Source organism: Leptodactylus fuscus, chromosome 3, assembly GCF_031893055.1.
Source record: "Leptodactylus fuscus isolate aLepFus1 chromosome 3, aLepFus1.hap2, whole genome shotgun sequence".
Taxonomy (NCBI): domain Eukaryota; kingdom Metazoa; phylum Chordata; class Amphibia; order Anura; family Leptodactylidae; genus Leptodactylus; species Leptodactylus fuscus.
Window position 1 is genome coordinate 104207572 of NC_134267.1, and position 25733 is coordinate 104233304.

The window sequence follows — 25733 nt, forward strand, 5'->3', positions numbered from 1 at the left end:
TCATCCTAGAGAACACTGCTAAACTTGTTTGCATTCATTGCATATTTTATCTATGTGCTACTACAATGTATATAGTTTGCATGCTGTATTATTTATTTCCCTTGTAAGGGACGAGACACTGATGATGGAACTACACCCCTTGTCTTGGGGAAGCTATGGTCCAGCCAAACCCATGGTCGGCTAAGGTAAGAGATAAGGAAAGTTTGAGCCACCTCATGGCAGTCCATTCCAGCCACTAATGAGTGTGGACATGTGAGGAGATCCCTGGTACTGAGAATCCCTGCCCATGATTATTGCTGCAGCAGCCCTGAGAAAGGGACAAATTACAGCTTTCAGCCTCCAGAGAGTACAGCTGGAGAAAGTGCCAGTTTGGGGAAGAAGTTGAGGTTTCCTAGAGCCTCATGGATTGAGCCATGCATTCCATAGGAAGATAGGGTGCCAGTACTCATTCGGCCCCATATAGTAGGAGAGGAAAGGGTATAGTTAAACAGATTTCGAAGATATTAGGCATTGACTTAGACATCTTTGTTGGGCATCCCTTCTGTCATTGCACTACTGCACTTATCGCGAAGCTGAACCTATTGCTGTTGAGTTGCCTCATTAAAGTGCCACCTTTTATTCAACTGCAACTGCTGTCACCTGAGTCATTCCTGCACTTATTGTTAAAATTCCTTTCAACCACCATCATTAGGTTCAATAAGTTTGAGTACTACCACAAACTGGAAGTGTCCTGGGGCTACTACCACCACCAGCAGGCATTCTGCACCAATGCAGGAGGTGAGCTTGAAGAGTGGGTTGAGCAATTACTGGCCACTAGAGATGAGCGAACACTAAAATGTTCGAGGTTCGAAATTCGATTCGAACAGCCGCTCACTGTTCGAGTGTTCGAATGGGTTTCGAACCCCATTATAGTCTATGGGGAACATAAACTCGTTAAGGGGGAAACCCAAATTCGTGTCTGGAGGGTCACCAAGTCCACTATGACACCCCAGGAAATGATACCAACACCCTGGAATGACACTGGGACAGCAGGGGAAGCATGTCTGGGGGCATAAAAGTCACTTTATTTCATGGAAATCCCTGTCAGTTTGCGATTTTCGCAAGCTAACTTTTCCCCATAGAAATGCATTGGCCAGTGCTGATTGGCCAGAGTACGGAACTCGACCTATCAGCGCTGGCTCTGCTGGAGGAGGCGGAGTCTAAGATAGCTCCACACCAGTCTCCATTCAGGTCCGACCTTAGACTCCGCCTCCTCCGGCAGAGCCAGCGCTGATTGGCCGAAGGCTGGCCAATGCATTCCTATGCGAATGCAGACTTAGCAGTGCTGAGTCAGTTTTGCTCAACTACACATCTGATGCACACTCGGCACTGCTACATCAGATGTAGCAATCTGATGTAGCAGAGCCGAGGGTGCACTAGAACCCCTGTGCAAACTCAGTTCACGCTAATAGAATGCATTGGCCAGCGCTGATTGGCCAATGCATTCTATTAGCCCGATGAAGTAGAGCTGAATGTGTGTGCTAAGCACACACATTCAGCACTGCTTCATCAAGCCAATACAATGCATTAGCCAGTGCTGATTGGCCAGAGTACGGAATTCGGCCAATCAGCGCTGGCCAATGCATTCTATTAGCCCGATGAAGTAGAGCTGAATGTGTGTGCTAAGCACACACATTCAGCACTGCTTCATCAAGCCAATACAATGCATTAGCCAGTGCTGATTGGCCAGAGTACGGAATTCGGCCAATCAGCGCTGACTCTGCTGGAGGAGGCGGAGTCTAAGGTCGCTCCACACCAGTCTCCATTCAGGTCCGACCTTAGACTCCGCCTCCTCCGGCAGAGCCAGCGCTGATTGGCCGAAGGCTGGCCAATGCATTCCTATGCGAATGCAGACTTAGCAGTGCTGAGTCAGTTTTGCTCAACTACACATCTGATGCACACTCGGCACTGCTACATCAGATGTAGCAATCTGATGTAGCAGAGCCGAGGGTGCACTAGAACCCCTGTGCAAACTCAGTTCACGCTAATAGAATGCATTGGCCAGCGCTGATTGGCCAATGCATTCTATTAGCCCGATGAAGTAGAGCTGAATGTGTGTGCTAAGCACACACATTCAGCACTGCTTCATCAAGCCAATACAATGCATTAGCCAGTGCTGATTGGCCAGAGTACGGAATTCGGCCAATCAGCGCTGGCCAATGCATTCTATTAGCCCGATGAAGTAGAGCTGAATGTGTGTGCTAAGCACACACATTCAGCACTGCTTCATCAAGCCAATACAATGCATTAGCCAGTGCTGATTGGCCAGAGTACGGAATTCAGCCAATCAGCGCTGGCTCTGCTGGAGGAGGCGGAGTCTAAGGTCGGACCTGAATGGAGACTGGTGTGGAGCGATCTTAGACTCCGCCTCCTCCAGCAGAGCCAGCGCTGATTGGCCGAATTCCGTACTCTGGCCAATCAGCACTGGCTAATGCATTGTATTGGCGTGATGAAGCAGTGCTGAATGTGTGTGCTTAGCACACACATTCAGCTCTACTTCATCGGGCTAATAGAATGCATTGGCCAGCGCTGATTGGCCGAATTCCGTACTCTGGCCAATCAGTGCTGGCCAATGCATTCTATTAGCTTGATGAAGCAGAGTGTGCACAAGGGTTCAAGCGCACCCTCGGCTCTGATGTAGCAGAGCCGAGGCTGCACAAGGGTTCAAGCGCACCCTCGGCTCTGATGTAGGAGAGCCGAGGGTGCACTTGAACCCTTGTGCAGCCTCGGCTCTGCTACATCAGAGCCGAGGGTGCGCTTGAACCCTTGTGCACACTCTGCTTCATCAAGCTAATAGAATGCATTGGCCAGCGCTGATTGGCCAATGTATTCTATTAGCCTGATGAAGTAGAGCTGAATGTGTGTGCTAAGCACACACATTCAGCTCTACTTCATCGGGCTAATAGAATGCATTGGCCAGCGCTGATTGGCCAGAGTACGGAACTCGACCAATCAGCGCTGGCTCTGCTGGAGGAGGCGGAGTCTAAGATCGCTCCACACCAGTCTCCATTCAGGTCCGACCTTAGACTCCGCCTCCTCCAGCAGAGCCAGCGCTGATTGGCCGAATTCCGTACTCTGGCCAATCAGCACTGGCTAATGCATTGTATTGGCGTGATGAAGCAGTGCTGAATGTGTGTGCTTAGCACACACATTCAGCTCTACTTCATCGGGCTAATAGAATGCATTGGCCAATCAGCGCTGGCCAATGCATTCTATTAGCGTGAACTGAGTTTGCACAGGGGTTCTAGTGCACCCTCGGCTCTGCTACATCAGATTGCTACATCTGATGTAGCAGTGCCGAGTGTGCATCAGATGTGTAGTTGAGCAAAACTGACTCAGCACTGCTAAGTCTCTGCATTCGCATAGGAATGCATTGGCCAGCCTTCGGCCAATCAGCGCTGGCTCTGCCGGAGGAGGCGGAGTCTAAGGTCGGACCTGAATGGAGACTGGTGTGGAGCGATCTTAGACTCCGCCTCCTCCAGCAGAGCCAGCGCTGATTGGTCGAGTTCCGTACTCTGGCCAATCAGCGCTGGCCAATGCATTCTATTAGCCCGATGAAGTAGAGCTGAATGTGTGTGCTTAGCACACACATTCAGCTCTACTTCATAAGGCTAATAGAATACATTGGCCAATCAGCGCTGGCCAATGCATTCTATTAGCTTGATGAAGCAGAGTGTGCACAAGGGTTCAAGCGCACCCTCGGCTCTGATGTAGCAGAGCTGAGGGTGCACAAGGGTTCAAGTGCACCCTCGGCTCTCCTACATCAGAGCCGAGGGTGCGCTTGAACCCTTGTGCAGCCTCGGCTCTGCTACATCAGAGCCGAGGGTGCGCTTGAACCCTTGTGCACACTCTGCTTCATCAAGCTAATAGAATGCATTGGCCAGCACTGATTGGCCAGAGTACGGAATTCGGCCAATCAGCGCTGGCCAATGCATCCCTATGGGAAAAAGTTTATCTCACAAAAATCACAATTACACACCCGATAGAGCCCCAAAAAGTTATTTTTAATAACATTCCCCCCTAAATAAAGGTTATCCCTAGCTATCCCTGCCTGTACAGCTATCCCTGTCTCATAGTCACAAAGTTCACATTCTCATATGACCCGGATTTGAAATCCACTATTCGTCTAAAATGGAGGTCACCTGATTTCGGCAGCCAATGACTTTTTCCAATTTTTTTCAATGCCCCCAGTGTCGTAGTTCCTGTCCCACCTCCCCTGCGCTGTTATTGGTGCAAAAAAGGTGCCAGGGAAGGTGGGAGGGGAATCGAATTTTGGCGCACTTTACCATGTGGTGTTCGATTCGATTCGAACATGGCGAACACCCTGATATCCGATCGAACATGTGTTCGATAGAACACTGTTCGCTCATCTCTACTGGCCACCATTGACAACAACTACAGCAGCTTTGATCTCCAAAAGAATGCTGAAAGTTATGTGTCCTTTCTATTAATCCTTCTCCTGCTGCCCTGCAGTTATAATGCCAAGCAGTGTTGGGCAGGAACAAAGAGTATGCTCCTATGGGTAACTGCACAGTTCTCTCTATGATCCATTAAAACCTTTCATGAATGTTTTGTCTGGTCAGTTAGTTTGAATGAGATCTTACCACTCCCACTGAATGTAAATGCATCCTAGGCAGTTACTCTTCCCAACCAATAAAAATTCCCTGTCAAGAAAAATGCCCTATATTAAGAGCTTTTGCATTTAGAAGCAAATATTTAACTACATGAGGTACAGTAGGTAAATTAAACCTTTGCTTCTAAATACAGATGCACTTTAATATATTATATACTATGACTGTTTACTCCCCTGAAACTCTTTTCGTACCCTAGAGCATAATAATCTGAGATAAGATATTAACCTTTAGATTGCAAAAGTTATTCTCTTGTACCATGGAATTGCACTTAAAATTCCATAACAACATCTCAGGCTCCTATCCATTTTGCTAACTCAGCACATTATACAAATGTGTGAGCTATTGCTTTTCATTTATGTAATGTATCTAAAATATGGGTCCCTCTCCTAATCAGAATCCCAAAGCAGCTTTGATTAATGTTTTTGATATTCAGAAATTGATTGGTGTAATTCTTTGGTTATTGATTTCCTTAAAACACGCAATCATGGACTTTAATTAATTCTAGAATGGTTTGGTACAGCTCTTATCTTCCTAGCCGCTCCAATATGTCCTGAGTACTTACAGTTTAACTCTTCCTAAGTGCACTAAAATATTCCTTCCTTCATGCAGACTGATATATTACTCTTACAAAAAGCTTCAGATCACTTTTACTTCTATTTCAAACCAACCATACAGTTTGCTTCTTTTATTAACAAAGACTACAAATATATTTAACATTTGAACAAACAAAACAATAGACATTATTAATAATTCTTGTAAATATAGACAGTGTATTAAGTAGATAACCAGCAGATATAGTTCATATGAAATTGAACAGGCTTTTCCAGGCTTTGGTTGTTGAAGGGGATTGCTAAAACTCTGATATCAATAATCTAGCTTAGGCTAGGTCATCAATATCACATCTTTGGGGCCAGCACCTGGTAACCCTCAGCCAATTGAAAAACCCACAGAAGTTCAGATAAGAACTTTGACCTCTTCACTGCTTACCAAACACAGCACCATAAATTGTATAGTGGCTGTGCTCCTAGGTCAAATAACTTGAGAGTCTTCAGTAGTTGATACCTTTTTTAATGGTTTACAAATAATGATGACAGATTGCAACGTTTCGAAGCTCTCGGCTTCTTCTTCAGGTATATCTAAAAATAATTTCTGAAGGATGCATATTTATGTACAAAAGGGACACATAGGAATAGAATTCTAGGAGGGAGGGTGGAAGAAGGTTATTGGTTATTGTTACATACAAATAAACAGTTAATTAGTTTGCAATGTTCTTATCAGTTCAGAGAATATCTTTTATGGCTGTTTCAGTTCAGTGATTTCTGTAGGATGTCATGAACTCATGTGACAGATTCATCCCTTCTTGCAATGTTTGAAGCAGGGTCATAAACTTGTATTCATAAATCTGTCTCTCTTTCCTGGATTTAAAATTCCCTCTTAAAACCAAAATTTTCATGTCATTGGTGATATTATGATCTTCATTGCTGAAATGTTTTGACATGGGAAGGTCCATTCTTTATTCTCTAATTGAATGACGGTGTGAGTTAATCCGCATTCTAAGCTTCTGACCAGTCTCTCCAACATACAGATTTTCAATGGAACATTTGGTGCATATTATTAAAAACACTACATTAGGTGTGTTACAGGTGAACGTACCTGAGATATTATATTCCCTGTTAGAATTTGATATTTTTATCTTGTCGGTGGTCAGTATGTGAGGGCATGTTTTGCACCTTTTCTGTCCGCATGGAAATGTTCCTGTGTTAATTGGAGGTGACCGTGAGCTGCTAGTAACCATATTCCTGAGATTTGGTGGGTGTCTATAGCACAGGAGAGAGGGGTCTGGAATTATGGATTTCGATACACAAAAACAACAAAATACTCAGGGCAACAGTTAAACAAGCTTGGTAAATGTATTGAATATTAATATCTAATTAACTTATTAATGGGAGAAAGATAACATTTTAATTAGATGCTTTCACTGAGAAATTTTAACCTTTTTTAACACAATGTACCCAATAACTATCCTTTCTCACCACCTAATCTGCAAAAAAAGTGCACATATGAAATACATAGTTCGTATTTTGAAGCTGGAAAATAAGTCCATATTCAGTCTTTCTTGTCAGTCAATAGAATGTTAGCGATATATGGAGAAAATGAACAGTGTTCCAGAATCAAGAAATTTTAGAAAGAACCTGGTATATATAGTATATATGCCATTGATAGACCTCAGGTACTCAACATACGGTCAACTAACCATTATATTGTAAAATATCCACCTATGTTTATCATGTACCGTATTTTTCGGACTATAAGACGCACTTTTTCCCCAAAAAATTTCGGAGGAAAATGAGGGTGCGTCTTATAGTCTGAATGTGGATGGAGGAGTGGGTTTGCAGCATGGCCGCGCTACTGCCACCGCTAGTTTTCTTCAGCGGCAGTAGCGCGGCAATCTGCAGGCCCCGGCAGCTAAGACAGTCCCCGGCATCTGCTGTAATAGACCGGCGGATGCCGGGGAGTGTCTTAGCTGCTGGGGCCTGCAGATTGCCGCGCTACTGCCACCGCTGGTTTTCTTCAGCGGCAGGAGTGTGACAATACTGCAGGCCCCGGCAGCTAAGACACTCCCCGGCATCCGCCGGTCTATTACAGCAGATGCCGGGGACTGTCTTAGCTGCCGGGGCCGCGCTACTGCCGATGAAGAAAACCAGCGGTGGCAGTAGCGCGGCCATGCTGCAAATCCACTCCTCCTCCACAGGACCCGGCAGTCAGTTAGCCCCCCCCACCAGCCCCATACCTTTAGTGATGCAGGCCGGCTCCTGCACGGCGAGGCCGCAGGAGCCGACCTGTTCCGATGACAGCCGGGAGCCTAATGAAGGCTCCGAGGCCTGTCATAGATATATATTACTATCGCGGCTGGTCTATGACCCTCCACGATAGTAATGTATAGAATCTCCCATAGACGGCAATACACTTGTATTGCCGTCTATGGGACTTGCAATCAAATGATTGCAGGTTCAAGCCCCCTAGGCGGGGGATATTAAAATAGTTAAAAAAAAAAAAAAAAAAAACACTTAAAAAAAATAAAATAAATAAAAGTTCACCTCCTTTCCCTAGAATACATATAAAAGTATAACATTACTGTGAAACATACACATTAGGTATCCCTGTGTCTGAAAATGCCCGATCTACTAATATTTTTATGTACAGTGAACGTCAAAATCAAAAGTGCTAAACTGCCGGGTTTTTCTCTCTGTTTTGCCTCTGAATTAAATAAAAGGTGATCTAAGCAATAAACATTTCCCAAAATGGTATATCTAAAAAGTACACCTGGCCCCACAAAAAAAACGCCCTATACATCCCCGTACAGCTGCAGGGTCACCTGTCAATGTGGCCTTGCAGCTGTTCCAAAACTACAACTCCCATATATTAAATATTTTACCATTTTTTGCCTGAAAATTTTTTTTCCCTATTTTTCTCCTCTAAAACCTGGGTGCGTCTTATAGTCCGAAAAATACGGTATCTAGTTATAGACAATTCTGAGCATTTCAGAGTATAAAAACAGTAGACAATCCTACTTAAGGCAAATTCCAAGTTGCAATAAGGTTTCAATCACATTTTTTTCCTGTCAAAAAATATTATCAGTTTTTTAAGCTGCCTACATTAGAGACAAGAAAAGTCTAATACTTCAGTGTCTAATAAGTGTAAAATGTCAAAAGTAAGAATCTAAGTATTTGCCTCTCCAGAGATAAAAGTGAAAAAATATTTCTCAGAAATCTTTCCTTACATCTGTCCTTGGTATGCTTCAATTTAATTTACTTCCCTAAGTTGCTCCTTCTTTCAAAGCAGAATTAATAGTCACCAGAGTTCAGTCGCTGTATGCTCTTGCCAGTTATCACTGTGGTAACAGGATTTATTCTCTTTGTCTTTTTCAGGGTCTCTGAATTCTTCCTCCTTCCCTGTAAAACAGTCTTTTTGGACAGGCTTATTAAAATAACAAGATAAATTACCTACAAGATTCATGATTCTACCAAGCAGCCCAATTTCTACACACACGTAATTCATTTAGTGAGTGCTTTAGGAGATGGAATGTCCTAGGATCATTGTATCTCTTTGGTTACTGATAAGTATGCATTTCCCCAGACTAGTTATGTTCACATCAGATGTTGTGCCATTTGTTCTTTATTAAAACATTCTCATTAAACACGTGGAAATGGTAGCTTAAAGGGAAACTTTCATATGGAAAATGCAGTTTCATCTGCAGGCAGTGTGTTATAGAGCAGAAAGAGCTGAGCAGATTGGGATTTGGTTGTGTAATAAAAAATAAAAAATAAAAAAAAACTGTATAACTTGCCTTTATTCCTTTGTATCCCTGCTCTTTTTATGTTTAGAAGTCCAAGAGGAAGTTCTGCTCAGTGACTAACAGGGATCTTGGTATACACAGTCATAACAGGAGTGCAGTCAATTACTGATCGGATAGTGGGAAGAATATGCAAATCTGTCTCTAGAGATGAGCGAGTAGTGTTCGATCGAGTAGGTGTTCGATCAAATACTACGGTATTCGAAATACTTGTACTCGATCGAACACTACTAGCTGTTCGAAGTTTAAGTTCGATGCAGAACCAGTGTTGATTGGCAGAATGCTATACATTGCCAATCAACGCTGGTTCTTCTCTTACCTTTAGAAGTCTTCTCCGTGTGGCGTCTTCCGGCTGGAATTCACTCTGCCTAGGCATCCGGCCTAGGCAGAGCCGACTGCATAATGCGAGGTTGAAGTCCAAAGAGACAGAAACGGTACCGTCCGTAGCTGAGAAATTGATTTGGTTATAAACTCACATTATGCAGTGAAGACTTCTGGGAAATCGGGCATGATGTTCAGGGTGCTTGCTATAGAGTACAGCATAGCAGAGGCACTGTGTCCCTGTTTACATCTTGGGAGACAGATTTGCATATTCCTCCCATGTTCCCTTGCAGTGGAGCAACTATGGCTGTATAAGTCTCCACACACCTGAGAAGGTGGTCTCTCCCTAAGGATAGACGTTATCCCCATGATCGGATAGTGTCAGGAATCTCAGTTTAGCTGCTGTTACATTAAGATTACCATGTCTACCTGTCGTTCCCAGGAGTCACCTATACTAATCTAGTTAGCAGTTGAAGATGGATATTTAAACCCTATTCCTGCTCATCTAGGTGCCTGTTATGTGATTGGACTTTAGTGAGGCTCCCATACATGATTGTTTGTGCTGGAATGCTCTCATATTGGCTTGTAACTGGAAATCTGCTTGTCTTCTGATTCTGACATTACTCTTGGACTGGACTCACTTTCAGTTTAGACATGTTCACCCTTTTGATTCATCTTCCTGGTTTTGATCTTCCTTTTGAATTTATTGTGGGTTCTGCTTAGATTTCAGATTGTGGAGCTTTTATTTCTTGTGCTATTTTCTATGGTGATAACTTGGGCCCCAAATTCAGCACAAGTCCATCTGGCTTCGTGGCTCTCTGGTGAAGCCATTTGGTTGCCTCTTACCACTGTGTGACATTTAGGCCGGGTCCCCATGGCCGGAAACACAGTGATTTGCCCGCGGCGGAAACGCCATGGGAAAAATTGTGGCGTTCAACAGTATCTGCAAAGTGGATGGGATTCATCTGAATCCCATACCCACTTTGTGTTTCAAACCGCAGCGCGGACACACTGCGATTTCCAAAAATGGCGCAGTTTTTTAAATCACAGCATGTCAATTATATCTATGGAAACACTGGCAGCTTTCCTGTAAATATAATAGCAACAGAAAGTCTGCAGAGGAAAACTACATGAACTTTCTGTTCAAAGCGCTGCGGGAAGAAGTGCAATGCGTTCCTACCGCAGCGCTTTGCCGCAGCGCCTTAGCGCTTGCCTATCGTACCGTGGGGCTTTTTCTACTGCTCTCTATTATCATCCAGTTTCTGTACCAGACACTGACAATCTCCTTCACTTCTCAGTATATATATATATATATATATATATATATATATATACAGTATATATATATATATATATATATATATATATATATATATATCTCCCTATCTTATAAAAATGAATTCTTGTCTGTCTGTCTGTCTGTCTGTCCGTCTGTCTGTCTGTCTGTCTGTACTCTAATGCGAACCAAACGACTGGACCGATCTTCACCAAATTTGGTACAGAGATACTTCAGGTATCCGGGAAGGTTTAAGACAAGACTCCAACTCGCTCGGACGTATCGTTGCTGAGATACAGCATTCCAAATACAGTGCCCCCCCCCCCCTTAGCCAATACAAACCTGCAAGTCTTTCACTCATATTCCAACTGCAATACACACGGTCACTCCACATGCACAATACAACACTGATATCCAAACTGAGATACACGCATCAGAGGATTAGATACACAGATCAGCACACAGTATCACATGCCAGAGGATTAGATACACGGGTCTGCACACAGTCCCACACACCAGAGGATTAAATACGCATTTCTGCACACAGTTCCACACACTGAAGGATTTGATATGTGCATTTGCACACGGTTTCACATGCCAACGGATTAGATGCAGGCATCTACAGACAGTTCCACACTCCAGAGGATTAGATACGTGCGTCTGCACACATTTGTACACGCCATAGGATTAGATACACGCGTCTGCACACAGTTCCACATTCCAGAGGATTAGATATGCGCGTCTGCACACAGTTCCACATTCCAGAGGATTAGATACACGCATCTGCACACAGTTGTACATGCCATAGGATTAGATACACACGTCTGCACACAGTACCACATGCAGTAGGATTAGATACACGCGTCTACACATAGCTCCACACGCCAAAGGATTAGATATGCACGTCTGCACACAGTACCACACGGAGGAGGATTAGATACGCGCGTCTACACACAGTACTACATGCCACAGGATTAGATACGCGCATCTGCACACAGTACCACATGCCGGGGGATTGGATACGCGCGTCTACACACAGTTCCACACGCCGTAGGATTAGATATGCGCCTCTTCACACAATACCATACAGGGGAGGATTAGATACACGTGTCTTCACATAGTTGTACACGCCATAGGATTAGATACACGGGTCTGCACACAGTCCCACACACCAGAGGATTAAATACGCACTTCTGCACACAGTACCACATGCCATAGGATTAGATATGTGCGCCTGCACACGGTTCCACATGCCGAAGCATTAGATACAGGCGTCTACACACAGTTCCACACTCCAGAGGATTAGATACACAGATCAGCACACAGTATCACACGCCAGAGGATTAGATACACGGGTCTCCACACAGTCCCACACACCAGAGGATTAAATATGCATTTCTGCACACAGTTCCACACACTGAAGGATTTGATACACGCGTCTGCACACGGTTCCACATGCCGAAGGATTAGATACAGGCGTCTACACACAGTTCCACACTCCAGAGCATTAGATACGTGCGTCTGCACACATTTGTACACGCCATAGGATTAGATACATGCGTCTGCACAGAGTACCACATGCCATAGGATTAGATACACGCGTCTACAACCAGCTCCACATTCCAGAGGATTAGATACGCGCGTCTGCACACAGTTGTACACGCCATAGGATTAGATACACGCGTCTGCAGACAGTACCATATGCAGTAGGATTAGATACGCGCGTCTAATCATAGTTCCACACGCCAGAGGATTAGATACGCGCCTCTTCACACAATACCACACTTTGGAGGATTAGATACGTGTCTCTGCACACAGTACCACAAGCCAGAGAATTAGATACGCGTCTCAGCACACAGTATCACACAGGGGAGGATTAGATACGCGTGTTTACACACAGTACCACACGGGGGAGGATTAGATACGTGCGTCTACACACAGTTCACATGCCATAGGATTAGATATGCGCACACAGTACCACATGCCGGGGGATTGGATACACGCCTCTACACACAGTTCCACATGCCGTAGGATTAGATACGCACCTCTTCACACAATACCACACAGGGGAGGATTAGATACACGTGTCTTCACACAGTTGTACACGCCATAGGATTAGATACACGCGTCTGCACACAGTACCACATGCCGTAGGATTAGATACGTGCGTCTACACACAGTACCACATGCCTTAGGATTAGATACACGCGTCTACACACAGTACCACATGCCGTAGGATTAGATACGCACGTCTACACACAGTACCACATGCCGTAGGATTAGATACACGTCTACACACAGTTCCACACGCCGTAGGATTAGATACGCGCCTCTTCACACAATTCCACACGCCGTAGGATTAGATACGCGCCTCTTCACACAGTACCACACGGGGGAGGATTAAATACGTGTGTCTGCACACAGTACCACACGCCAGAGGATAAGATAAGCGCATCTGCACACAGTACCAAATTCCGTAGGATTAGATACGCACGTCTGCACACAGTACCACATGCCGTAGGATTAGATACCCACGTCTACACACAGTTCCACATGCCGTAGGATTAGATACGCGCCTTTTCACACAATACCACAGGGGAGGTTTAGATACGTGCATTTGCACACAGTACCACATGCCAGAGTATTAGATAAGTGCATCTGCACACGGTACCGCACGCCAGAGTCATTAGATATGCGCGTCTGCACACAGTTTCACTTACTGGAGGATTAGATACGCGCCTCTTCACACAATACCACACGGGGAGGATTAGATATGTGCATCTGCACACAGTACCACACCAACAAGGATTGGATACTTGCATCTAAACACAGTACTACACGGGGAAGGATTAGATACAGCTTTACTCCAGGTATCCATAACAACTGATCACAGGTTTTTCACTGACATCCAAAATGAGATACACATAATCGCATGACGCTTATGGACATACACACAAACAGCATACAAAATACACCAGTGCAAAATTGGACAATTCTTATGGGGCCACTACACAAACATAAAATGTAATATACCCGTGCGAAGCCGGGTCCTCCCTCTAATATATATATATATATATATATATATATATATATATATATATATATATATAGCCCTCCTGCTTTTTTTACATGCTGCATTTTTCATTTGTCAGGTTTGCTTTAAAGTAACTCTACTTCAATTCTATTCTGCCAAAGCCTCTAAGAGGTTTTGCATATCATTAGCTGAAAAACTATTTTTATACTAAATTCTAGTATGGTAATAAATGTATAAGGTTTCTACATACAGTGCTATATACATCTTAAAAAGTGCAATAAAGATTGATAAAAAAAATATACACAATAATCTTAGTCTTTATTCTTGTATACACAAATAACACATATTGTATATCACTGCCATATACATTTTAAAGCATATTGCAACCTTACTTTGATAAAGTCAAAAATAATTACATTTTCTTCCTGATGTGAAGGACAATGGGACACTGGTTAATGCCATTAATGTACACTGTTGTAATATAGGTCAATAGTTTATAGTTCAGCTCTTTGGGGAGAATTCTGGACTATCTACGACTCTCACTTTGACTAGTATCTGCTCAGAAGAGGTGAATATGTTTCTCTAAAACATTGATGAAGTTGCAGCTGCATACCCTCCCTCCCTCCTCTTCTATTTACTGTATACAATATGGATTTTGGGAGACTGAGGAGATATTTAGATCATTTATAGATAGCCTGTAGCCATTGAACACTAAACCACAAGCATCAGCCAAGTGATGAAGATGCCATGTTTCCCTGATGTATTACCAAGTTGTATACAATCACATATACTACTGATATATGGAAAAATATTTAAGATGCTGAATATATTTTAGCAGAATGATAAATATTGGAGTTATTGGTAAAACATAAGCCCTGTATTTCCAGAAACCTTCCAGATTCTTTTGTACTTACATTGTAAATATTTACAGCTATCTCCTTGCCTTTCAGATTCATCACAGTCAAATAAAGTATTTTATTCAAGCAAATTTCTGTCTGGGAACTTGCACGCAGGGAATTCTCATGCAGACATCTGTCACCAACCGTACTCAAAACAAAGCTGGCAGGATGATTTGTGCCCTAGGTTTTCAGCAATATTGCTTGTACAGTTGCAAGATGTTTTTTGTCTCATCAGGAATAAAAATTTGACCAGCAGCATACTGGAGTCAATGTCCAATAAAATCTACCTTCCCTAAATATTATTGGTGCTGCCATGTCACGACTGGCAGAGCCTAGTGCAGAATGTTTTGTTCAAACTGGCATAGCTATCTACATAGTAAAGCCATGCCTTGTAATGGTTTGCAAATGTCATCATGTTTCCTACAATTGCTAATAGACTGTTGCAATAATGATACTACATTATAGCACTCAGATCTATTGGTTGAACAATCTCAGTTAAAACTTACGCAATAAAGTGTAACGCCATAAATAGTGCCAATAAGCATAATCCCAGAAGATGTGTCCTTATCTATTGCTTTTTAACTGTATTAGCTATTATTGTTGTATTAGATTACCCTTGAGGACATTCATATACCTGTCTCCATTAACCCTTTGGTAATTACACAGTGACTGACTCTTCTATGAACACTTTAGCAACATGTGGTTGATAAAAGAAGCTGTTTCTGTGTGGGGTTTCCATTGTGGAATATGTATACTGTCAGACATGTGTTTCAAAAGATTTTAAAACATATTATAGTCTAAGGCCTGGTTCACATCTACATTTGGGCCATTCCATTCCCCTATCAATGTAAAATATGCAAAGATAAAAGTCCTGCAAGCAGTACTTTTCTCTCCATGTTTTTTGTGCGGAAACCACAAGGACCCCATTAAAGTGTATGGAGTCTGTGGGTTTCCTTAGGTAATCGCTTTTTTATGTGGTTAGGTTTCTGTCCTTGCTAAAGGGTTCTCTTTGCTTTTGTATTTACTGACTTCTAACCTTTGGCTTTTTGACTACTATTTTGGTACTGTTTTGTCTCTCTGGCTTTGACCCTTGGCTTGCTGACTCCTCTTCTGTGTTGTGTTTTGTTGTGTTGTCTTGTCCGCATTTTGTGTTTACATGTATCTAGAGAAGGGACTGTTGCCCAGTTGTCCCTGTCTTTAGGACAGTGAGGCAAGTAGGTAGGGACAGGGGCTGGGTCAAGTTTAGGACTCACTGTCTCTATCTTTATCTTCCTCCCAGGTTTCAGCAGCAACACTGGGGAATTGCCCAATTAGCAATTCTCTTACAATATACAATAAAGATGTTTCTTTTACCACTTATTAGGCTGATTTCCTCCTTTCCCTCACTGACACTGTTACCACTCATAACATCCATATCCTTGTTCGGCCTCACACAGAAGTCTATAGGGGAGAGGTCGCTGCTGATAGATACTTAAGTGATTTATTGCCTCATTCTTTGCAGTTGTAGAGGTTTATCTTGAAAGTACAATATTATTAAGCTCTTATATTGATAGTGTAGCAGATCTTAGTAGCTGCAGTATGGTTGTGTCTTTTCCAGCACCCTCCTCCTCTTTTCTTCCCTATAAACTTCTATGTGAGAAGTAAAGCATCCTCATAAGTGGACAAGAAACCTCGTTCTTTCATAAGATATATTACAACATTTCTTGTATTCAACTTGTATTCAACTTGTATTCAACTCCAATTATAAAAAATTCTTTTTATAATTGGAGTTATACTTTAAGCCATTCTCAAACATGCAAATAGACCGCACACAGAAAATTTTTTAAGTTGATAGGCGGCATTCATTCCAAATTCTATGTTATTGTTAAATAACTTCAGCAGTGGGCTGTAACAATTTAATGTCCATACCTATTTTGCCTCTGATTTGACTAAAAAAGTGATGAAAGCATTAGACATTCCCCAAAATGGTATAACTAAAAAGTACACCTGACTACTCCAAAAAAATGCCCTATGCGCTCTGTGCAGCTGCAGGATCACCTGTCAGTGTTGCCCTGCAACTGTTGCGAAACTACAACCCCCATACTGTATGTTATTTATCTGATTAAATATTTTACCATATTTTTTTGCTTCAAATTTTTTTCTCCATATTTTCCTCCATTAAAACCTAGGCGCGTCTTTGGTGGTCCGATTCGTTGTATAATCCGAAAAATATGGTATATGATTTTATTATGATCCAGTATTCTAAATGAATGTAGGCAGAGAAAGCTTTTGATTAATGTTTCCAAAGCTGAAAAATATACTTATGTGCAAATACATATCAGTAACTTTGCTTTCCCAAATGCTATTTTATATTTATACACCACAGTTGAAAGTTTTTCTTGCACAACACAATTCTAGGTTAACAAAGTGGAAAAATAATGGAATGTAGTAATAGATTACACTTGACTAAGGAAAGTCCTCCACAGGGAGGTATAGGAATGCTTCATTACACCAAGCTTTACATAAGGAAAAGACACCTCTCAAGAATGAGAATGAGATGTGATTAGAACAAATATACTATTGTTGTGGGCAATGAATTTAAAGTTTCTGTAAGGCCGGGGCCCCAAGGGCCGGAAACACCGCGATTTGCAAAAAATCGCGCTGGTATGCAGTATTTGCAAAGCAGATGGGATGCATGAGAATCCCATTCCCACCTTGCAGAAAAAATTGCAGCACAGACATGCTGCAATTTCCAAAACCATTGTGGTTTTGAAAATCGCAGCATGCCAATTATATCTACGGAAACGCTGGTGGCTTTCCCATAGATATAATGGTAAGAGAAAGTCCACAGAGGAAAACTCCGTGAACTTTCTCTACAAAGCACTGCGGGAAGAACCACAATGCGTTCACGCTACGGTTCTTCCCGCAGCACTTTAGCACTACGTTTACGGCCTGTGGGGCCTTAGCCTAAATCCGTTTTATCATAAACCAGGCTGGATTATGATAAAATTAAAAGGTGCAAATACCCCAATCACCATGTACTTGAGATGTGAATCTTTTTTAATATGCTCTTACAAAAATAAATAAATATCACACCGAGATAAAAATGTTGGATTACTTGCAAACTTGGAATGTAGTTATGTCTCAGGCAGGTATACAGTATAAATGAATATAGGTATGATCTGGGTCTTAATGAAGGGATATAATAGTGCTTCCCAGCTACCCTATAAAAAGACTCTCAGAGGCTACTTTTGGGTAGTGTATGTATTAGTGAGTGATCTAGACATCCCTCTATGATGTGGAACAACACACTGCCACAACTGCAAGTGTACTGTTCAGGGAAGCTATTGCGCCCCCTATTGCATCCCAGTTGGTCATCCCTAATATTTATACGATGGACACTAAAAGGTTGGCAATATATGCATGACATCCTGCAGCCCCATATGTTGTCTGTCATGGCAGGTCTTCCAGATGGCATTTTTCATCAGGATAGTGCTCACCCACGCACAGCAAGGGATTCTATGGAACGTCTCCACCTGATTGCAACTTGCAACCTGCTAGCTCTCCAGATTTATCACCAATCAAGAATGTATGGGACCATCTGGGACAACAGGATTGGAATTGTAAGCAGTGCGAGGCTTGGATGTCTAGGGCCCATCAGTGGAATTATTTCTTGGGGTCCAAGAAATATCACAATGCCAATCAATCATGATAGGCCATAAATACCCAATTGGTAAGGGGATGATACAAAGCCCCATGAGCCAATTCCAGTCCACATTCTGTACACAATACATGGTGGGTAGTAGAAAGCTGGGCACTGTCACAGCAGCTCAGCTGCCACTGACTTCAACAAGTGCTGAGATGCAGTGAAGGTACCCCGGCTCCTATAAAGTGGACGGAGATTTCTGCTTCCTGCTTCATACTGTGTAAAGGATTGATGCTGAAGGATAGACCATAATAGAATTAAGTCCAGACAACCCCTTTAACTCCTTCCTGCCAGAGGAATTTTACAATTTTTGTTTTGGATTCCCTCCCCCTTCCAAACCCCAGAACTTTTTTTTATTTTTCTGCTCTCAGTGCTGTATTAGGTTTTAATGTTTACAGGACAAATTGTTCGTCATAATGGTGCCCATAATTATTCTGTACTGGGAAGCTGGAAAAAAATTCAGAATGGGGTGGATTTGTGCGACTTTCTTGCAGGCTTCATTTTTACAGCATTCACTGTGCAGACACAATAACATCATTTGTATAGATGTAGGTGCACATAGCAATGAAATACAGGTGCTTTGTTACCGGTAATGGTAACAGGGGCGTAACTACCATAGAGGCAGCGGAGGCGGCTGCCACAGGGCCCGGGCCATTAGGGGGCCCGGTGACAGCCGCTACCGCTGTATTTTTATTTTTTTTTTTAAATAGGCCGTTACAGGCCCTATTCACTTGCCGATCCTGGTGACACCGCGGGCCTCACAAACACTATCATTATACTCGGGGGTCTTTGCAGAAAAGACCTCAGAGTATAATAATTGTTTATGGGTGTCCACTATGGAGCATAATACTGTGTGCAGGGGCCAGTAAGGGACATAATACTGTGTGCAGGGGACACTAATGGACATAATACTGTGTGCAGGGGCCAGTAAGGGACATAATATTGTGTGCAGGGGCCACTAAGGGACATAATACTGTGTGCAGGGCTTACTAAGGGACATAATAGTGTGTGTAGGGGCCACTATGGGACATAATACTGTGTGCAGGGCTTGCTAAGGGACATAATAGAGTGCGGAGGAGGGGGTCGGTCGGTCGAGGTCTTCAACGTCGGTGTCGGTTGGGGGGGGGCATGTCAAAAGTTCGCCACGGGGTCCCGCCATTCCTAGTTACGCCACTGAATGGTAAGGTTACGTTTACTGACTATAATATTAGGTTGAAGCATTGTCAGTGCAGGACTGGTACATTTAATTGACTTTATTACAAATGCCAACATTTGTTGACCAACCTCAATGCCAAACTCCCTCTCCCACATTTATCATTAGTAAAAATTACACTGCCCTAGCACACAAGATAAAACTTTACAATTAGTCACCCTTTGCCAGCATTGTACATGAATAATAATGGGTTACATTTACCGGGTTTACACAGTGATTAAGTTGCACTTGTGAATTAACAAGATCAGATATATTAGAGTAAAGCATATGTCAGACAGTATGTGTAAATAATGGTAATCCGTTTAAAACGTTAGCCGGGACATTAGTTAGTGAAATCATTTGCTGAAAAATATAGCACAATAAACAGCTGGCAGTTTTTACAGTTTTCTATTTTGTTCCAACAGAAAGAAAAAGTCCACTGTACATAGGAGAATTCATTCTCAAAAAGTCACACAAAAAACGGCTGAGAACAGGAAACTCAAACCATGGTCATGTGATCATTTTTGCAATCCATGTGGCTTCCATTTTTTAACATAAGGCATTCGAATGACATCTGAGAGTTGTCCTTTTTCAATGGACAGTTCAGTTCCATGAAAATGCATCTGAATAGCACAAGCTGTAGATAATCAGAACGGACTCAGTATGGGAGACACTGGTGTTGCAAAAACTGTTGTATATATGAAGTATGGGAATATTTGAAAGTCCTTATAAACATATAGTTTAATATAGTACAATTTTGTAGCAATATGGTGGTGGTGATGATGATGGGGGGTATTGCCTAAATTTGTTTCAGATCATACATCCTTTATTAAACCAATGACAGGAATACGTATAGGAACATTTAGTACAAGGACTTATTTAGGCCTTTCAAAACCATAAGTAACAGTTGATACCAAAGTAAGGAAAATAATAATAATCATAATAATAATAAGTTCAGCTAACTACATTTAATATATATATAAGAACATTTTTTCATATATTTTCATACACTGTACCCTGTAGCAAAAAGTGAATATAGTCACTGACACTTTTGGAAAGAGGTGCAAGACAGTATGCTGTGTTTTCTTTGAAGGGAACACAATGAATTCTTGACAGCATTGACCAAGGGATTTCTTAACCCTGTCAAAAAGCCTAAAGCAAACATGACAGACAGGAGCAAGTCAAGCAAGCATACAGTATGAGAAGAGACCACGATGAAACCTTTTTATCTGAAGGCGACATTTCTGTGATTCACATAAGTTTTTTTCCTTGGCTTACTGCACATAAAGTTTCAAAATGTAGTAAAAATCTATTTATATATAAGTACAAAAGTACTGGCAAAACTTATTTAATAGATTGAGTTAGCCGAATTTTTTATTATTATTATTATTATTATTATTATTACTACTATTATTATTATGCAACAATATGCACATTTAAAGCAACACTGTAGTGTTTTTTTTTTGTAGCTATGCAAGGTAGTCATCAAAGAAGATTCTAAGTCTACTATTGCTGATGCTGTCAACCATGTCTAGCACCTGTACCCATGTCTATTTTCTGTTTGTGTAAAACACTGAAGAACTAATATTAACATATACCTTTGTGCAAATTGCATGAGAAGCAGAGGAACAAGGAGACTTTTTTTTACGTCACAGAAGAGTCTAGACAGAAGATTTGCGGGACAGGACTAATAAATATATGATCACATGGTGATTCTAAACAGTAGTCGCAGTGAGCAGAGAGAGACCTTCTGCTTGCACAGCAATCCACACTGCGAAAAAAAGAGGTCATACAGGTATATAGTACAATTGAAAAAAGGCATACACTGACAAGCAAAAGGGCAACAATGTTTAGAACTTTTGACTTTCATGCTTCATATCTCAACATCCCCTACAGTTTCAAATGTGAGACTACCATTAGAGATGAACGAACAGTAAAAGGTTCAAGGTTCGGTATTCGTTTCGAGTAGCCCCTCAATATTCAACTACTCGAATCGAATATCGAACCCTATTATACTCTATGGGGGGAAAATGCTCGTTTCAGGGGTAGGCAACATTCGATCAAATTATACTTACCAAGTCCACGAGTGAGGGTCGGGCTGGATCCTCCGAGAAGTCTTCTCTGTGCAGCGTCCCCGTGCATGCCTGCACTACAAGTGGACATGCGCATTCGTCTCTGCCCAGGCCCGATGCCTGGCAGAGTGAATTCAGAGCTGGAAGACGCCGCGGGGAAGCTGCACGGAGAAGACTTCTAAAGGTAGGAGAAGAACCAGCATTGATGGCCGACTGTATAGCATTCGGCCAATCAATGCTGGTTCTGCATCGAACTTTTCCATTCGAATAGCGAGTGGTACTCGATCGAGTACGAGTATTTTGAATACTGTAGTATTCGATCAAATACCTACTCGATCGAATACTACTCGCTCATCTCTAACTACCATCATTTTATAGACAAACACGACAGTGGAGGTGGCTTAGTTACGCTTTAAATGCCTCTTCTCCAAACTAAATAGGTTAACTTCTTAAAGCTCTCTTCACAACTGAGATCCTCCATTCCACTTATCAGTTTTGTGGCTTTTGCACTTTTTCTAATTCTAGGACATCGGACTATAATTATCTGGGGAAGAACTAGAGACCTTTTTGAAAACAAGCGCTACATTTTTCTTATGCCAGTCCCTTGGTACTGTACCAGTCACTAGAGAATCCCCAAAATTTAAGAGTAGGGGTACAGCAATCATGTGATCTTGCGACTTACTGAAAAAAACTGAGAGCAGGATAAGGAAATACCTGTTAGTAGACAACTATTTCTATTGAGAGGATGGTCTTTCAGACAATATCATAAGCCAAAACAAATCACTAGCATGTCCTGTTAAGTTCCAACAGAATATTCTGAAAAGAACAAGCATGATTCTAAGCTAAACTTCTCAATAAAACTAATATAGAGAATAAGTCTTGCCCTTTATTCCAGGGGTAAATATAGTAAAAATTAAAATCAGGCTTATGTAATTTAGCACCATCATATCCCCAACCCGCCAAAAAGGATTTGCAATTCATTTGTACTATTTTTAGATAATTCTCCACATCTTTGTATGTAGGACCTGTGAATCCTGGACAGAATCTTTAAAAAATTGATGCAGCTAACTGAAACTGGTCGCACATTTCCTTACAGATGTAAGTCTTATTGTTATGGTACCATTGCCATTATGAAGGCAAGGATACCTCTTGACTTGCCTCCTCTTATTTACTAATTTGTTGGGCCTCCATGTGTTTATACCTATAAACTGTAATGTACAGAATGGACTTACATTTGACACTACATTTGACAAATGATGCTTGACATGATTTCTGATTCACTGTATCTGTTGTAAGACATTGCTACTACGAGACATACTGCAAAAGACTGAAACCCAAAAAGCAATACATGCTATATAGCTTGTCATTGGGTCCAAAAGCAATGAATTTTCCTGCAGCTGTTTTGAGTGATTATAAGGTTATATTCATATTTGGTAGATTTATACCAGAAATGTCTGCAGCTGTCCCACTCATCTGAATGAGATTTACAAAATCCAAGCACATTGTGTAGAGAAAAAACTCATCCACATGAAACATAATCTCATAATTAATTGATGGAGACCCCTGATGAATGACATACGTGCCTTCTAATGATTTTTTTTCCTTGTTATTTTGCAAATGGACAGTACACATGTACTCCTATATTTTAATAGGTTTAATGCTGCAACAAAAACATGTAGGATTATGACCCTATTATTCACACTGTAGAACTAGAATATTTCCAGATATAATTAATTCTGATAGGTGGTACGTTTTTTTTCAGCATGTACATTTCTAGATCCATGTTTTGCAATATAGTTATTTACTGAGAAGAATTGAATTCTGACGTTAACTATAGACACATGTAAAGAGCAGTTTGTGAGTCCATTCGGTTCCATGTTTTCTGTTCTATATAATTCATCTCTATTGATTCCTTAACTTAATTTTCTCTGCACAAAATTCAATTTCAGAAGTCAGTAAAGCACAACTTTATTTGAAGCTATTAGATTGGATTCAATACTTTACAGTTTCACTGTGGTTAATTCCTTTCAGTCTTCTATTTTTAGCACAGACCCTTGTGACAAAAAAGTGTTTAGAATGTAGGTTACATTTTATCAGTTAATCCACTAAATAGATGTTATAAAGTATGGACTTAAGGATTAGGCCTTATTCACACAGCAGTGACATTTTTGAAGGCTCTAATCATGTAATAAACATCCGTGAATGTTCATTTTTTACAGCATTTTTGCATAAATTCTGGGTGTTTTTAAATTTTTGATGGACAAATGTCATCTGTGTTGCATCTGTTTTTTTATGAACTGTAAAAAATGCATGATTTTCACTAGTCATCTGTATTTTACCCAACCCACTTACCTAGTTTTAATAGATGTAACTAAAACATGAATTTGCATTACATCCATTAAAAATTAATTAAAAAAAAAAATGGACAAAGATAAAGCATATCCGATTTTTTTTTTTTTTTAGCTGACTGTGTTTTTTTTTTTTGCCATCACATGGCCATTTTTCACTGTCATATGGATAAGGACTATGGACAGTCCATTTTTTGCCTACATTCTTACAAACGTGGGAATTGACATTTGTCATGGCTGTTTTGCATTTGAGGGGCACCTGTTTTTTTGGATCCCTCACAGATTTGAGTCTATTGAGGGATATGTGAAAATGTGTAAAATTAGGACATACCCTATTTTTTTTATTTGAAACAGACCATCACGGAAACGGTCATACAAATAGTCCCATTCACATGCATTGAATTTTAAGTACCTGTGTAATGACATTTACAAAACTGTCATGCCATTTTTCATTTGCATATCTTATATTTTTCATCAGTTTTCTGGTATTGTGTCAGTTTTTAACATCCATTTTCTATCAGTGAAAAAACAGATGAACGTTATTGGCCTTTTTTTTTTTTTTACCCTACCCAGTCATCCGCTTTTAACATCTGTGAAACTGATACATTACTCAAGAGTAGGTCATTAAAAACTGACCCCTAGACATGTATTGCGTTCATCAAGCTGGTAAGCAGACAAAATAGGATGTGTTATTCACTGTCAGTTAAACAAAATGGAAGTCAATTGTACCCATTGACTCCCACTGTTCTAAAAACCGATATGTAGGGAACATTAAAAATATACGTACACCGTCCGGGCTTAGGCTTAGTAGAGTGGAGTGCCCATTGTAAAATCAGCTGAACAGTTTAGCTTCAGGTTAATAAATTGTCTAAGAAATCATTGTAGTGATTTATACAATATTGGGCAGATAATTACCAAGGGAGATATATATATATATATATATATATATATATATACACACACACACATATACACTGTATATACACATATATAGTCAATTCAAATTATTATAACCATCTCCTATTTTTAATATTGATAGTATGTAGTTCCCATAAAGGAAGTGACCAGCCATGGGCTGCCTTGGTGGGTATATAAGTTATGCAGTTGCTTGTCTGAACACATAGCACTCATTTTTGTCATAGGTAAAAGAGATGCTTTATTAGAGTTGCAAAAATGGATGAATATTGACATTGGGTCCAACTGTTTAGAATTTCTGAAACAGCAGAGTTTGTGAACTATTCGCATGCTGCTGTGGTGAAAGTGTATTGTAAATGGGCAGATAGTACCATTGGAAATGATTCACATGGAAACTGCTGAACACTAGAGATGAGTGAACACTAAAATATCCGAGGTTCGAAATCCGATTCGAACAGCCGCACACTGTTCGACTGTTCGAACGGATTTCGAACCCCATTATAGTCTATGGGGGAAATGCTTGTTTCAGGGGTAGGCAAAATTCGATAAAATTATACTTACCAAGTCCACGAGTGACGGTTGGGCTGGATTCTCCTTGAAGTCTTCTCCCGGCGCAGCGTCCCCGCGTCTTCTTCCGGCTGGAATTCATTCTGCCTAGGCATCGGGGCCTGAGCAGAGCCGACTGCGCATGCAAGGGCATGCCCGCGCATGCACAGTCAGCTCTGCCTAGGCCGGATGCCTAGGCAGAGTGAATTTCAGCCGGAAGACGCCGCGGGGACGCTGCATGGAGAAGACTTCTAAAGGTAAGAGAAGAACCAGCGTTGATTGGCAAAGTATAGCATTCTGCCAAGCAACGCTGGTTCTGCATCGAACCTTAAACTTTGAACAGCTAGTAGTGTTCGATCAAGTACGAGTATTTTGAATACCGTAGTATTCGATCGAACACCTACTCGATCGAACACTA